Here is a 9,041-nt window from a genome sequence, read left to right as displayed (position 1 = left end):
TCTGAGGAAGAGGGGGAGGCCTGGCACTATCATAGTGCGTCTGAAGAATCTGTTCGGAGAATTCAAGTCAAGGTGGAGATTTGTTGAATGCCTTGAATCGGACCCGTTACAACAGAAAGGACGGGGGTCTCGCTGTTGGTATACAATGTTGCTGTATTGGGCCCTTAATTATCTGTCAGTTCTGTATGTTGGGCCCAAGCCTGTTAGGGCGTAGCTTAGCACTATATATAGACTCTATGGCAAACCCTATTCTGTATTCTGTTTTTGCCTCTCCATAATAAAACTGCTCCCCCTCTTCCCCGTGGACGTAGCCAATTTATTGGTGAACCACGTAAATCTGTTGTCTTGTTTTTCGCATTTATATTTTCTCGTATTATCTCGAATTCCGCAAAACAGCCTATTAAAACTAATTAAGTAAGGAGGACGAAAGTTGTAGTTCAAATATATAAAAACAATAATAGATATTAGGGAGTTAAATTTTCACAAAGGAATGACTGTAGCCATATAAAGGTTTAAGCCTTCAATGTACTAGTAATAATCTAGTATATGTAAGGGTTCAATGTTAGGGTTTACTTGGGTCAGGATTATAAGCCCAGAAGTTAAATGGGCTTTAAAATTCTTATCCCAATCCTACCCTAATAACAGATTGAGTTGGATCGGCCTTATGGGCCAAGTCTATTTAAACAACCCTAACTGTCTGTACCCAAATTCTCACCTATAAAAGGAAATAAAAAGACCTACATTGAGGAAGACTCTTAATATACAACGGCAGGAGCAACTGCACTGGCATATAGATCCTTTATCAAAACATACTTGCTCACCATTCGTTTGTATCTCTGCCTTTGCTCGACATTTAAAGGTCTAATCTCTAACTCTGTTTCTCATTTATATATCTGAATGATATCTGTTTTTTCACTTTGAATGAGTTGTTTTTATTACTTATTTCTTTTTGTTGTTGTTTAAGAAAGATTTTATTTTCATTTGTGATCTGATTTGAGTGAAAAAAGACTCTCGAATATCAAAAAATGATTCTTGGAATCAAATGATTGTAGTGATTAATCATAACTAGATTTTATTTGTCGGCTTTGTTTTGATTTGCTTGCCAAATAATTCAAGAATTTGATTGCTCTTGAAATAATTAATGTCCCAATGTGTTTAATTTTTTGTTGTAATTAATATTAAATCTTCTTTAAATTAAATTGGTTATTTCTTTCCCCACAAATTCTATATGTGAGGCAAGGTCCTTTTAACTATCAGGCAAGAAGAAACTAAATTGAATTTAAAAACTACATTTGCATACTATTTAGTTAAGGTGTCTAACACTTGTGAAAATCCTAAATTGCTACAGAAGCAGAAGAATATGGAGAATGCCATGGACAAATTGAGAGAAGGAATTGTCAAAATGTCCAATAGTGCACCAAATGCGCCATTATCAGAGACTCAAAATTTGATTCTTCAAGAGCACCTTCATCATTATCTGTCTGTTCTTCAGACTACTCCTGATCATCCTCCTTATACTTGGATGATTGAAAAGGCATTGGAAGCATTGAACGAAGAAGGGGGTTCTAAAGAAGAATCGATATCTGAGTTTATCACGAAAAATAATGACAGCTTGCCAAGGGCTCATACGACAATGCCGAAACATCATCTGGAGAAGATGTGTGAAAGGGAGGAAATTGTTATGACTGATGGAGGACGGTTTTTGCTTCCTGGTGACAGCGAAAATTCGAATGCAAAGGGAAAAGAGAAGAGCAAGATAAGGGGGAGTTCATCAAATACACATAAGAAGCACCAAGAAAAGGAAAAGGAGCAAGATCCTCAACATGTGGTGCATTTGGAGCAACCAAAAAAAAGAGGTCGTGGGAGGCCTGCTAAGAACAAAGAGGCTGGGGCCCAAAAAGGTGATGATACAACTTCAGCATTGGCAACAAAGGAACCATACGTTAAGCGTGAAAGGGCACAAGGGTCAGGAAGACGGGGCTGATCTAGATGATGTACTTGTGAAAGACATCAGATTGTCCAGAAGAAGCAAAACAACCAAGGAATAGGAAAGAGTTTGGAAGACATAGTAAAGTAGCATTTCCTAAAGTTCAAGTGTTAGCGGATACATTTTAGTTGTTTTTATTTCTTTAGATACAATAATGTAATTCGAACTAGTAGTGTTAGTTATTATAGAGAAGCTATAATATTATTTACTAGTCGCTTATATAAAAAAAATTAGTTGACAAAATCCAACTTATTGAAATCATATTATATAATTCTTATTATTTTTTCTTCAGTTATTTGCTTGTGTCTTATTACTTTAATAGCTATAATACGTTTGAAAATACTATCATGATTATATAAATACAAGTTCACTAATTTTCATGGAAACAACACATTTTTTATTCTTTATACATCGATTGTGTCAATTACACTCAAGTGATAACATGTTTCTTTCTGCAATTTTGACGCGTAATTCATAGCTATATCGAAACATGATTAAATAAGTTAACACTCTGCAAATGTTGCAATAGGCTACATGTTATTCTTCTTGCTTGATTGTGAAACGATTTCGCCTCATATGCATAGTTTCTAAGGAGCCTAGGTTTGAAAAAGTATGTCGAAATTGTAAAACTTTGTGATGGAACTAACACGTTCTAGGTGCCATCGCAACCCTAGCATGATCTTTTAAACTTAAGTTCCCCAGAAATTCAACATGTGAGGCAAAATCTTTTTACTATTAGGCAAGAAGAAAAAAATTGAACATGAAAACGTCTACATAGTATTTAATCAACTTGTTTAACCCCGTTCGATCGATGAAATTGATTATGTCTAGTGTGTTATCACTTGAGCTAGTTGACAAAATCCAACTAATTGGAACAACCATATATAATACTTACTATTTTTTCTTCAGTTAGTTTCTTGTGTCGTATTACTTTTAATAGGTATAATATGCTTGAAAATAGTACCACAACTATGCTTATAAATAAGTTAACTATTTTTTCATGGAAACAACAGATTTTATTCTTTTTATATAGATTGTGTCGGTTACACATAATTGGTGACTTGTTTCTTTCTACAATACTGACGTAGTCCATAACTATGTCGAAATAGTATTAAATAAGTTAACCTAACACTATTCAAATGTTGCAATATGATTGTGAAAACGATTTCGCCTTATATGCTTACTTTTTTGGTAACTAAAGTCCTTGCAAATAATTAACTTCTAGATGTTATTTGTTGGAACTTTAGATTAGGTAATTTATATTGCAATTATGATTTTGGAGGAAAAGATAAGATTGTCCACCTCCTTTGTACATGTTTGATGTTAGATTTTGAGATTAATACAACACCTAGGCTCTACAAGGAAATTAAATTTAAAATATCTAGTATAAATTACATCAAATCTCAAAGGTCGAGGTCTTACTATGATTAAGTTTGTGAGACTCAAATTAAATGGGCTTTAAAAAACTTTTTCAATCCCTAATAACAAATTGAATTGCGACGATCATATGAGCCAAACCCATTTTGACAACTTTAACTATATATATCATAAACCTAGCCTATAACAACAATATTAAAACATGTAAAACACATCGCTCATTGGTGTTTCTATTTTCAGTCACAATTTAATTCCTTTTTTAGCCAAAGCTTAGATGTTGAATTTGATTATTCAAATAAACATAATTAGGTATGAAATTTGTTGGTGTGAATATCGAGCTGCTCACTAACGAAAAGAAGAAGTACATAGAGTGCCCACACACACAATATGAATTATTTGGTCTTTTAGGTTTCGATTAGTTAACAATCTCAACCAACAGTGAGTTGAAGTATTATAAATTAATCTACTTTTAGAAGTTAACTACAAATAAGGCAATACACATACAATGTTAGGATTAATTACCCGTTAGAAGTCTTTTCCTTGTTATTAGTAAAATGTTGGGAGTCCTTCTCTTAATGTGTATATACAAGGCATTGTATTTTTCACAATGAAAATATTGATTCACAGGCTAGTAGTCGGTCCATTCCTGCTCTTTCTTCCAGTGCCGCTGGACTTTTTCCTTCTCTAATCCCACTGGATCTGCCATGACTAATGTGGTGGATCAAACACATAAATTTTATCTCAATCCATCGGACTATCCAAGTATGACCTCGTTTCTTCTGTCTTTGATGGCAAGGCTTATGAAAGCATAGAGAAGAGCAATAGTGATCACATATTCGACAAAAAAACAAGTTGAAATTCATTGATGGCTCCTTGTTAGTTCCCAACACTGATTCTTTGCTTCAGAAAAACATGGGCCAGATGTAATGATATGGTCCTTTCATAGCTCATGAATTCTCTTTCTACGAAAATATCTAACCTTTGGAATGACCGAGAAGACAAATTTGACATGATCAATTGAGCAATTTTGTTTCAAACAGAAAGAAGTAAGTGCCGTTAGTCAAGGTAATTTTAGTGTATCAACTTATTTCACAAAAATGAAGTGTTTGTGGAATGAGTAAGATTCACTAAACATTTAGTCTTCTTGTATTTGTGAGTGTGAATGTGATGCTAAATAAAGAGTATCAAATCTCATCAGGATGAAAGATTTTTATAGTTTTTGATGGGCTTAAATGACACTTTTGTTGGTGTCAAAAGTAATATTATGTTGTCGGCTCCTTTGCCTAACATTGGGCAAGCCTAGTCCTTTGTTATCCAAGATGAAAAACAAAGGAAAATACATGTTACACCTACTTATCTAGGTGATTAAGAATATTTCATAATTGCTATTCAGGAGGAAGGAAGTACCCGAACCTCAAGGCACAAAAATAAGGTAACTCAGGATATGATGGAAAAAAGAGCAATGTGTTATTTGTGCTTACTGTAAGAAGCCAGGTCACATTGTGGATAAATGCTACAAGATTCATGATTTTCCTGCTAATTTTAAATTCACAAAACCTAGAAATTTTCGGGGTACATCACAAGGAATTACGACTTTCAACTCAAGTGTTTACAATCAAAGTGAAGGATCAATGCAAGCTCTCAGTCAGGGGAACATAATACAAATATTGCAAATGCTTCAGCAGATGAAATCAAATCAACATACAGGAGGATTCGAAGAAGCGTTGAATCTCAGTCTTTAGGGTATGTCCAAGTTCCTCAGTTCTTAGTTCTTATGTCTGCTTTATTGAAATTGATAGGAATTCTTGGATTTTAGATACTGGAGCAACTAAGCATATGACCTAATAGGGAGTTCCTTTCGAATATTAAAAAAGCTCTTTGAAACATTCACGATATAAAGTCATGGTAAACTTGCTTAATTCCTATAGAGTCAAGATTATTCATGCAGGAACAGTCACGCCATTTTCTAATATTATTCTGCACAATGTTTTGTATTTACATTCTTTCAGATTTAATATGATATATGTGCATAAGTTTTGCGTTCAAGTTTTCAATTCGAGCAAGAAGTCTAGTTCTAGTTCAGCTACAAATTCTATTAGAAACACATGCATTCGGAAAAAAATTCGATCCTTAGGCATTATCCATCAAACAACTTGTGTGTCCACCCCATAACAAAATGAAACTTGAGAGGAAAAAACACCTATTAGAAACTTTTTGGGTTCTATTGTATCAATTTCAACTTCTTATTAGCTATTGGGGAGACTATCGTTTGACAACAACATATTTAATTAATAGATTTCCCTCCAATGTCTTAAATTTCAAAACACTAGTTGAGATACTTTTTAACACTAGAGCACAATAATCTCATCTTAGAAGTTTTGATTGTTTGTGTTTTGTTTCTACCTTTCAAATCAAAAAAGTAAGTTTGATCCGAGGGCGGCTCCTTGTGTGTTTTCTTGGTATCCACACGAAAAAAAAGGGCTACAAAGTTCTCAATCTTAAATCTCTACAGTGTTTCGTGTCATGGGATGTTGTCTTTCATGAGTCACTTTTTCCATTTTCCAGTAACAAGTCCTCGGTTCCTACCGATTCCTTATTTCCTACTGCTAACAAATACATGCTGGCAGATCTATCTTTTGATGTCTTCTCATTACCTGTGGATGATCTTGTCTCTTTAAATGATCCCATCGTACAATTTACACATTCTCTAACTGTAGTTCCTGATTCTTTGCCTCAACCAGAGCATACTCCACATATTCCCTCTATTAGCTCTTCACAACCTACCATGGTTGATGTCATTGTGGCTATATACATGCTTTGAAGATCTTCTTTGATCTAGAATCCAAAATAAGAGATTTGGGAATTTACATTTTTTCCTTGGAATGGAAGTACTTCGTGAATCACATAGTTTGATGCTTTGTCATAGGAAAGTCGCCCTCGACTTGGTCAAGGAGTTTGATATTCTAGGCCTATCTCATGTGTCTTCTCCTTTAGACCCAATTGTCAAACTAGGCTTCTCAAGAAGGTAAAATGGTCTGATGGACCGTCGTACCTGTATGCGTTTGTATTTTAGACCTTACTTTGAACTTGTCAATTGAACCCTCCAACTCAATAAAACTTAACATTTTAAATCTCTCTGACCATTGACCAGGTCTACGTGTCAACTTAATTAATGAGTTGGACAAACACGTGATTCCACGCGCAAAAAAAGAGCGTGAACCTAAGAATTTTGATTTAAAATAATTAAAAGAAAAAGGAAATCAAAATAAAAACAAGAAAAAAAATTAAAAATAAATGTTTCACTTATCTCTTCTTAATTTCCCCCACCCATCCCCCTTTTTCCTATCTTCAACCATCATTTTTCCCATTCTTCCCCACCAAGACCTTCATTTCACTCTTTCTCCCCTTCCTTACTCCTTTCCAATTTCTTTTTCTGTCTTTTTTTTGTTTTGTGTTCCCCACAAATTAAAAAAGAAATTGTGCGAAAAAAATAAAAAAATATATATAATAAACCTAGTTTTCGAAAGAAATACTTCTAATGAGTATTGACCTCTTTTGTTGTCAAAGTTATTCTTTATTTTTCATTTTATAATTTTTGTAGACAACATCTGATAGTTTTGAACAGTGAAAAGTAATTTTTGAATATCTTTATGAAATTAGATGAAGTGTATTGTGTAAAATTGTATGCAAATATTAAGATATGTTAAGCTATTTTAATGGTGATTCATTGACATCAATGGAGGAAATGGTTTTAGAAGTTGTTCAAGTAACAATGAAGGGAATGATGGTGTGAAAATGAAGAAACAATAAAATTTTTAAGAAGATAAATAATAAATGACGTGTTATATAAAATCTAATTTGGATAATGACATGTCATTTTCATTGGGCGTTTGAAGTTCACACAAAGCCGAAGGGGTTTAAGTATTGAGTTTTATTGAGTTAAACGTTCGGTTGACAAAATGCTAAGTTAGAAGGTCTAGAATACAAACTCGTACAAGCATAAGGGTCTATCAGACAATTTCGCCCGATCCAATGTTGATCCTACTTTGTATAGACATCTTTCAGGGAAGCTAAACTACCTCACACACACACACTAGATCAGATCTCTCCTTTATCGTAAAACACTTGAGTCAATACATGCTGGTGCCCAGGAAATTCTATATCAGTGTTGCTCTTAGAGTCATTCAGTACCTTTTGAAAGACACGAGACTTGGCCTTTTTATATCACATTCTTCTTCATTTGAACTACGAGCCTTCTGCGATTATGATTGGGGAACATGCCCTGATACTCATTGATCTATAATGGTTTTTGCATTTCATTAGGGACTTCTCCTATTTCTTAATAATCAAAGAAGCATACATCCATTTTTCTTAGATTCGCTAAAGCGGAGCTTAGGTCCATGAGACGGGTAGTTGCCAAACTTACTAGGCTTCTTCGCCTCTTTGAAGACATCTACATCCCTATTCCACTACACTTTGATAACCAGGCGACAATTCATATAGAAAAAAATCTTGTCATCCACGGATGTACAAAACACGTTGAAATTAATTGTCATTTTGTTCGCCAACAGTTCCTCGCATGAGTCATTTCACTTTCTCACATTCGATCTTCATCCCAATCAGCTGATTTGTTCACTAGATCATTGCTTGGACCTCTTCTTCACACCTTATTGGGCAAGTTGGGTGTGTTTCATGCTCTCCCACTTGAGGAAGGGTGTTGGTGTGAATATCGATCTACTCACAAACGAAGACAAGAAGTGCAATGTGTTGGATTTTATTTGCCCTAAATTTCTTACCATAAATAGGTATTCCTTTTAGGAAAAGGTTTTGGATTGACTAATCCTTTTTCTAGTAGGAAAAGGTTTAGTACTCTATAAATAGAGACATGTTTTTTCTAACTTAATCAGCATTCACAATGTAGTCTTAAGGGCTTTGAGAGTTTTGGTTTGGGGGAGAATTTATGGGTCACAAGCTTGATACGTTATCACTTGTGTGAACCTCCCATGTATTCCGAGTAAATTGGTTGAGGTTGTTTCTCTCTGTATTTTGTACTCTCATATTTATAGTGGATTGCTCATCTCCTTTGTGGACGTAGGTCGATTGACCGAACCACGTTAAATCTTTGTGTCTTTTGGTATATTTCTCGTTTGTCTTCCTACTCGTGATCTTTTGAGGTTTGCTTTGCTAGCTTCCGCGTTTACACCTGCTTATTTTCGGTCCTAACAAGTGGTATCCGAGCCAGATTCAATGACGGAGTCAGGTTCAGTGGTTCGATAATCGATTATTGAACCAGGTTAGAAAGAGATGTTCATCTTGGCGGGTGTAGTTCTAGCCGCAACCTTTTTGACAGTAATGAAGATTTTATTGGAGAAATTGTTTCAGAGAGGTTCTCTGTGTTGAGACACAAAGGAGATTATGGAGAGGAGAAGCAAGTTGTTGAAGATTAAGTAAAGAAGGTGGACAAATTTATTTTGTCAGAAATTTGCCAAGGGGGAGATTTTTGTTGGGTTTTATTTGCCCTGAATTTCTTACCATAAATAGGTATTCCTTTTAGGAAAAGGTTTTGGATTGACTAATCAATTTTCTAGTAGGAAAAGGTTTAGTACTCTATAAATAGAGACATGTTTTTTCTAACTTAATCAGCATTCACAATGTAGTCTTAAGGTCTTTGAGAGTT

Source organism: Solanum pennellii, chromosome 10 (genome assembly GCF_001406875.1).
Source record: "Solanum pennellii chromosome 10, SPENNV200".
NCBI classification, from domain to species: Eukaryota; Viridiplantae; Streptophyta; class Magnoliopsida; order Solanales; family Solanaceae; genus Solanum; species Solanum pennellii.
The sequence above is the reverse complement of the archived record's forward strand: the minus strand, read 5'-3'. Positions refer to the sequence as shown.